The 8,934-nt window shown below is 36.5% G+C and overlaps 1 long non-coding RNA gene across 1 annotated transcript; it reads left to right on the plus strand.

The window, feature by feature from the left end:
* The first annotated feature begins 3,678 nt into the window (after positions 1 to 3,678).
* On the plus strand, positions 3,679 to 7,118 carry LOC128086181 (uncharacterized). Its single transcript, XR_008209279.1, has 2 exons — positions 3,679 to 3,730; positions 4,500 to 7,118. It is a non-coding gene; the product is annotated as an uncharacterized LOC128086181 (long non-coding RNA).
* The last annotated feature ends 1,816 nt before the right edge of the window (positions 7,119 to 8,934 follow it).

An 8,934-nucleotide genomic window follows, 5' to 3' on the forward strand; every position in this document is an offset into this window, starting at 1 on the left:
CATTCTGATTAAACTTTTTTTTCCAGACATTAAACAGTGTGTATAAAAATAATCTCCTAGCTTGCTTTGATGGCTTCTCAATAGTAAACCCAATCTCAGTGCACAAACTTGTTCCCTCAGCTCTTCCCATCACATGAGCTTCCTTTGCACCTCTGACTAATTCAGCTTTCTGCAGGGAGGATTGGCTGAGTAGTCCCATACACCTACTCTCAGTGTCCCATCCAGACTTAAACCTGGCAAAAAATTTGAAGCTCTCCAAGAACCATACGGACATGCTGAAACTTGCCTGAAAATGAGATTGCTGCCTTATGGCTTCAGTCAGAACATTTTTTGAGGGGGTGTGGATTGCAAGGGGTGGTGTGAACAAAGCCAAAACTAGACACAGAAATGAAATGAAGAATAAAAGTCACGGTGTACTAATCAGCAATTCATTCAGCTTTTTCAGACATTAAGGAGATAAGTAGATTGTGTCAACTGAGAGAGAGAAATATAATAAATAAAACAAATTTCCAGAGCAGCAATTTTTTTTTGCGTCTGATTCAGACTTCATGAAGCCACAAATTCCCTTTTTAAAAAACAAACAAATAGAAAACTTTTCTGTTTATTTCTCCTAAGGACACTGGCAGTCTCCAAGGTCTCTTAAAACTAAAGAGCTGGAAAATAAACTAGACTACTCACTTAATAGACCTTGTTCATGCTGGATGGTGGCTTACGTCCCCAGCAAAGAAAATGCCATTCTTCTTGGAGAGTCTGGGTCATGGCTCACTGTGAACTAGAACAGCAAAATAGAAAACTAGATGGTAAGTGTGGCTGTAACGATGTTTTGCATAAAACATACTTTATATTGGGAGAATATGATTCTTCCAATGCAGAACATATTCTCCTACAAAACAGGAATGAATAAATATATTTACATATGGAGCTAGAAAACATGTGGAGAGAAAAAAATAAGTTTGTTTCACTTTGAACATAGAAGAATTCCATTCTTTAGTATAAGTGTAGAGTGTGTGAGGTTGAACTCAGTCAGCTGCCTTTAACAGAAAATACTTATAAAGAAGGCAATGGGTTTGATTGTACTTGAAAAAGGATGTGTGCAGCATATTCCTGTGTTATTCATAATATTAGTGCTTTTAACAGATGGGAACTTATAGTGAGTCCTCAAATAATTACAAGATAAAACCTTCCTATTTCTGTATGAATATTTTGATAATTATTATTGAAAAAGAAGTCAAAAAAATGTATCCATTATGAATTTCAAGACAAAAAGGAAGAGAATAAATAGAACAAAATTTCAAGTACTAGAACCCACATTTTTGGTTGGAGAGGAGGGAGAAATTTGGGAGGATGGAAATAATCACATTGATTACTTAAATATTTATTTGAAGGTGTACCTCAATTATAGAATCGCCAAGGCTGAAAAAGATCTCCAAGATTATCCAGTCCAACCACCCATCTACAAGCCGTATTTCCCAACTAAACCATGTCTTTCAGTACATCTGAGTATTTCTTGAACACCTCCAGGGACAGTGACACTGTCACTTCCTGGGGCAGCCTGTTCCACTGCTGGCCACTCTTTTGGAGAATATGTTTTCCTAGGGACACACTGATACCCTGTGGTGCTCACATCATATCTTAAAATCAGTAAATACATGAGCAGAGGTTCAGGGATTTGACTTTAGATGCAGTCATTTTAGACAGTCAGTGATACAAGGCAGCAGAAATATTTGAAAATGAGTATTAAGATTTTATATATTTTATATATTAATATTTTTATATTGACAGTTTATATTTTCACCTTTGATCTCCTACTACTCACTTGGGTGTTGCAGAGAATACAGACTGCTTCCCTTTCAGATACAAATTAATCCAGAGTCCTTTTGGTTATTCATACATATTCTAGATACTCTATAAAACCATATTTAAAAATGCAAGGTTCTAGGTGATAGACACATTACACTTACATAGCTCTCTCAAAGTCTGTATATTTTATCTTCACAGGAGCTCAGTTCTCTAAGACAGTGGTAAAGGTCACCAAACTCTTAATTTAACTTGGGACCAAAATCTGATTACATATATTTTTCATCAACGAGAGATATTTCACATTTTATCTTCACAGGTAATCAGTTCCTAAAGATACACTACCCAATAAAGCTCAACAAACTCTCAGTTTAATTTGGGGCCAAAATCTGACACTGGCACTTAGGTCACATTTCACCAATTTTGAAAGGAAACCTGGCAAGTGAAACTACACTTCTAAACCTTCCTTTCATCCCTACCAAAAATATAGGCATAATTTTATTCCATGTAATTGTAAACATAAAATATGTCAGTTAGCTCTCTGACTACTCAACTGTGATGCCCAAACATAAAAATGTCTAACCTGATAGCGTTAATGTCCATATTTGATAATATGTGAAAAATTATTGCTGAGTCTATTTGGGCACAAAATAATACTCTTCAAAATTGCCTTTATAGACTAGTCTGTATCACTTGGATGGTATCTGCATTCTGTCATTCTTTTCTTCTTCCAGCTTTTCACATAATTTATCTTTTCTTTTTGAATTTCTTCAGGAACATCTTCAGAATCTATTCCCACCTGTTCAAATGTTAGTTAAAATAGAGAGAATGCAAAATTCAACTTTGTAAGTATCTTAATTCCCTCCCCCTTTTCTTTTTTCTCTTTTGCATTTCTGCAGATATGTGCAGGTTTATGTTGGTTTTTCTCTTGTTAAAATACAGTTTCTAGGGCCAAAAAAAAAACAAAACAAAAAAAAAACAACAAAAACAACCCACAAGCATTAAATTCCCTACCTGTACTAAACTCTTAGCCTTCAGGAGAAAAACGTGTTTTGATAAATAACAGTAATAGAAGAATAGCAGAATAATTAAATGAAAATAACACATTAGTACTTTTACACTTATCTTACAAACTGTGCAGAAAACACATTACATTTCTTAAATCTCAGGGGATCAGGAATATACAATTAAAGGACTAATTATTCTCTATTTGCTACACCATCTATTTGCAGCTCTAATCATTTGTACAGAGTTTATAAAGGTCTTTATTACACCTGCTAGGCTGTTTTCAGTTCAGAATACTTAAACAATAGCATTACTAATGAAAAAATTCACTTTGCATTGTTTGATAAACATGTATGAACATAGGAGGCACTTTCTGCTTTAGATGCAATGACTTCAAGATTAAAAGCATATGGATATTGTGACTTTAGCATGCATATTCTAGTCTAAAACAAAGTGCACCTTTTGTGGTCAACATTTAATATCTCCTTGAAATGTTTCTTATATAAAAAATAAACAAATAGAGATTGCATACATATGTATAATGGCATATCCCTGTCAGTATTAAGAGAGAAATACTTTCTGTCCCATGCTGATGTATTACTGGGTCCCTACAGCAGGCAAGGTAGAAGACACGGGTGAAAAACTAGTTTAAGTGTTAAGTGCTTAAAAAATAGTCTCTTAACTTTAATTAACTTCTATATCCTGCTGTATGGTAACTGTTGAGTCATGACCTGAACCACAGATTGAGCACCAGGGAAAGGACCCAGTCAGCCCTGAGAGCACAGGTGAAGGCAAAGGTGAAGGGGTGGAGCCTGCTGCACATCTCTTAGACCTCATTTAACAGCTGATTGCTAGTGAGGAAGAATCTCTTTCTGCAGAGCTCTCCTTTGTGGAGTTATCCTCTGGGATGCCAGATCTTTGGAGATGGGTGAGCAGTCCTTTTTCCTTCTTTTCTTTCTGTTGTGTTGGTTCCTCTGCCACCACACCTCTTGTATCACCTTTCCATTATGTTGGTCTTTCTGACTGTTACACCTGCCAGCAAAGCAGTTGAGCTTTACTGACTTTATACTGCCTAAATTAAGGTACTTGTAACATTTCAGATCAGGTGAGAAGGGCAGCTTCTGACAGGACAGATCTTGAGGATTCATGAGCCTCATCTAATTTCAGGATCTAAATTTACACCACAACCAGTCTCAATGCAGAGCAAGTCAAGAGCTTGGAATCTTTCCAGAGTATCTGCATATGGGCACGTAGTTATGTGCGGTCAGGTTTTGACAACACTTTAAGTTGATAGTGAAGTTTCTGTAATCATTTAGTGTTATTGATTGTAGGCTGCCTCATTCGTAGGTAAAATACACATGTCTCGGCTAACCAGTTTTAGGAGGTCCATTTTTCAACCGGGCTGTGCTAGGAGTACACAGGCATGGACTAAGCTGATGAACACTAATTACTCAGAACTGCTGCCACTATAACTCAAAAATGTTAAATACTGTGTTTGCACCCTTTCTTTGATCTTTCAACACCAAAGCATTATTCAGATTGATCCTCTCAGCTTATCTCTACCTCTAGTTTCCTCTTAATCAAGCTCAGAAAATGAAAAGAAACAAACCCCAATATAATGAGAAGAAACACGCTTTCTCAGAGGGAGGCACATTAAGTAAAGAAGGCTTCAATCACTACCACTTTGCCTTTTTCAGCTGGGAGTTATTTCATCTGTACATACCTATAGAGGTGAATGTCGCTGTGGGTGATGCAAGATGTGAGCCCTGATTATGGTTCTCCACCCATCAACTGTACAGCAGCACTCGCCTTGTTCTTAGTTATTCTTATGCTACAGGGGGGTCTCTGCCTTTGTAAATGGATAAAAAAGATTGTGGAAAGAGACAAAGAGTCTTGAAAGAATCTTTTCTTGCTTTCTTGTGTTTCAAAGATACACAATTTGTCTTGGAAATAAAATGTGAGTCACTACTCCTTGTAGCACCTCTCCCTTTCCCCGAAGAGGGGAAGTAACAGAAACTAAAACTGTATTATCTGGACTATAGTTTAAAATAGCCAGTATAATTAGTTCAAACTATCGCTTCAAGAAAGTGCATACATTAGTCAAATAACATCTGCCATCCAGTGCCTAAGCTTAAATGTGATCTGTGTATCTGAAAACTCTTCTTGTAATTTCAGCCCAGTTTAATATCACTAACACTGAAGTATGCAGACAAAAGCAGACTAGTTCCAAAACAACAGCAATGATATTCCTACTGCTGTTACTTAGTATCTGTGGACTGTGTACAGCTTTTTTTAGAAATCAAGCCTCTTGTAGACCCAACACTGGTAAGACCATACTGTGGTTTAATGTTACATATCCTGTAAGTTACGTCAGTTTAATTTTGCGTGTACTAAGAACATTGTATGAAGATGGAAATTTTGCTGTATTTTAAGGCTGATTTTAATATTTGCCAGATGCCACTACTCTAAGAATTATTAATTTTAAAAGCATTTCAACTTGGACATCTGAAAACTGAGATACCATGCAAAATGTCGTATCATGGTACTCTAATGCAGCTCTTAGCACCTCCCAGACCACTTTTTCTACAGAGAGGTCACATAGGGATTAATGCACTAAGGGACTTATGCCTATGGTGCACTACTTCCTGCTGAGTCTGTGTTCCACTGTATTTGCCACTGGCTTGCTGCTAGTTTGCAGCTGCTTTGGGTGGTTCTTAGTTTATAATACCATTCAGTAATACAGTCCACATAAAATCTGCATTGCTTAAGTAATAAATATTTGATATAATTGCCTTTTTCTCAAAAGGGCTGTTTCCCCAAGGCTGTGCTATCTCAGTAAAGCAGCATGTGTTTCTCTCTGCTGTTTCAGTGCAGTTGTAGTACCATCTTTATATGTAGTTTCCAAATCTACATGCTCATCAGGCCTGCCCTGGCACAAGGCTTTACTGTGAGTCAGCCCCTCTGTCTATAGAAGTTACCTGTATTCATTCTTAGTCTTCTCCTTCTGTCTTACCAAGAGGAGCTGCTTTTCCTGCCTTTCTGCCGCTTGTAAGCCATGCTGCTGATTACTTTAAAAAAGGTGTACTTCATGTTTGCTGTCAACATCAAGAGCACATTTTTGAACAAGACATTCAATTCAACTGGAACAGAGATTGTATAAATTCCTATTACCTTTCAAAACTTCAGTAAAATTAAGCAATAGATGTTTTGTGATTTTAATGAGATCACACATTCCTGATTCAATGATATCAAAGGTTTTCTGTACTGGGATAAGGACTATCAGCTCCTGATGCTCCCACTGGTCAGTGGGAATTACTGAAGCAGTCTCACACCAAGTTCTGCCAGTGAATTTTGTTTCATAGCATCTGATGTCTGCAGGAGTGCTTATGAAACTTGCATTTTTTTAAACATAAATATTTACAGGATCTCTGCCTTCAGAAGGCATATTTAAGTTGTCATGACATCCAAAGAACTAATAATTTGCCGCATTAGGTCATTCTCATTTTATTTTTCTTATATTTATATTCTCAAATCTCAATTTTAATGTCAGGGAATAAAGAGGAAAAAACAGGGAATTCCCTTCTGAGTACATATGAATTTCTAATAGCAGAACCTTGGTAGTTTTTCACACTCGTACCTCCAAATGGCTCAAGAACTTTGAATGTCTCCATGTAGTGGAAAAATTATATCCCAGCTGTGCTCTTGTATTCAAATTTCTGTTAAAATATGAGGCTCATGCCACCACCCTATTATCAAAGCTGAAAAGGCAAGCACTCTTTCTCATGCTATTTAAAATAATACCAGAATTTAATTGTGATTGATTTAGAACTCTTTTGCAAATTAGTGGTCTATGTTAAAGAACTGGTTTTCTGTCAAATCTGGATTTGAGCAAAATCAAGATTAGAAAAGATATGACAAAATACTTTAGAATTTACCATAATTTGGGAATATTTTAGCAAGATCCTTATTGTAAAGTCATTCCCTATTATAATGTATTCTAGACCTTACCTTCATCTGTATACCAAAAAAACAATGTATCATGAATTGTTTATGTTTTAAAGTATTATCTTTGCTTACTCTCTTGCTAGTTGTTTGGGATTCTTACTGTTGTCTTTTGGTAGTAATTTCATTTTATCTCGTGCTGTATTTTTGCCTTTTTCTTTTTCAAAATTGTCTTATAGACAAAGCCTGTTATATTTCTGTGTCTGTAATAGTTAAGCAAATACATATAGTAACTACATGATGGGGAGATCAGTCAGAATTGTCTTTGTCTTAAACATTTGAAACTGTCTGTAAATTACAAACATTTCAAAAGATGAAGGTGGCCTGCTGTGTTGCTTACTTCCAGGAAACAAAAGTTTCAGTTAACTTTTTTTTTTTTTTTTTTTCTTTTTCAGTGGGCATCTTCTATTTTTTTTCATAGTAAAAGTTAGATGAAGCTAGTAAACAGGGTTCTGAGAATTTCTCAAACCAGAAAAACATTCTTTAGCTATTTCTGAGTCAAAGGCTCGAGAATAACCAAAAATGAAATGCAGACACTATTAGACAGACTATAATTAGGTTCACATGAATGCAGAAGGAGAGTTATCTGTTTAATCTGTTTAATGCATCCTCTCTGCAGCTATATAAAGGATGGTTACTATCTCTGTCCCTGCACTCATGAAGTGGGAAAGAGACTATGGCCAGCACTGCTTCCTGCCCAAATAGATGGAGCGGACTACAACTCTGTCCTAATTAAGGCCAGCTGTCACATTCTACCTGTCTAATGTTCCTATTTTTTGAAGTGTGTGGGAGTTGCCAGTTCACCTTTCCCAGAGACACCCAGCATATATGACATCCCTCATTGATGGTCTGTGCCTAAGCTGGAGAACACTGTGAGTTAAATTCCCAGTAAATACATCAGTTTTTCACCAGCCAATGTCATAGCTTACTGAACAAGCTTTTAGTAAAGATACTTCTTTTCAGACTTGTATTAATGCCCACTGAGCAAAGTCAATAGAAATCATTGCATCTCTAGAAGTACCACTCATTGCAATAGTATCATAAAAATGAATCATCTGCAAGCTGCCTGCACTTACAGCTGTCTTGCTTAAGTTATTGGATGGCATGTTGCCTACTCATGTGGTGTTTAGACATAGTGCAGGGAATAGGTGTCAGAAAAGATGATTTTACTGGGGTAATTTAAATAGAACAACAACTGTTAGCTTGTTAGCAATAATTTCCCTTTTGGTGACTGAACAAGAAAGCATTATTCTCCCGTGAAGCTTTCCAGCCTGCTGGCACGTTCACCCTTCTTCAGCATCAGGAAGTTGCAGTGAGTCAGGCTCCAAAACTGTTCATGGCTGTGGGCCATTCTTGCCAGGGATACCAGCACATCAAGGACATATTTTTCATCTTACTCGAAGTGTAGTTCTTATTTTGGTGTCAAAGACCAGGAAGGTACAGAAGAGGAGATGTTTCCTAGCCAGTGGTGTCTTATTTTCTTCCTTTGTCTCTTTCTCGATCTAATTCTCCCCACGTATTTATCTTTTCAGCTGGACAAAGTGTTCTGAATTTTTTTTTTTTTTTAAACCTCTTGCATCTTTCATAAAAACAAACAAACAAAAAAAAAAACTCCTCAAAGAAGATTTCTGAGGAAAGGCTAAGCAAAGTCATGGCATCTGTTTTTAAGCACTCTGAATTTTTATGAAAGAGACACTGATTCTTTCCTCTCAGCTGGGTCAATTAATTGCAGGAATTTGAGTTTAATTATTCTCCTCTGCCTGTTTAATTATTTTATTACTTTCCAAAGAAGTTACAAGTGTAACTGGAAACATGAAAATAAACAACCCTCACTCAGTTTTTCATCATAGCACAACACAGTACAAACCACTTCTCTACTCCCACTCAACATTCAAAGAACAGAGCATCTCAGATAGAGCACCTGCCACCTTGCAGAATAGTGCCATATGTGATTATGCAACAGATTTATGTAGAGATCTTAAAGGCAAACTTTAATGTAGAGAAGAATTTTTCCTCCTACTGTGGGCTCTGCTCATCTACCAAATAAGATGTGTTTGGGTGTCTCCATGTGCCTTTTGTTGTCTCATGTTTGGTGTTTGTTTTTTTTTTTTTCATCTTAAGTTTAAACAA

This window comes from Tympanuchus pallidicinctus, unplaced genomic scaffold (genome assembly GCF_026119805.1).
Source record: "Tympanuchus pallidicinctus isolate F22 unplaced genomic scaffold, pur_lepc_1.0 scaffold1, whole genome shotgun sequence".
Taxonomy (NCBI): domain Eukaryota; kingdom Metazoa; phylum Chordata; class Aves; order Galliformes; family Phasianidae; genus Tympanuchus; species Tympanuchus pallidicinctus.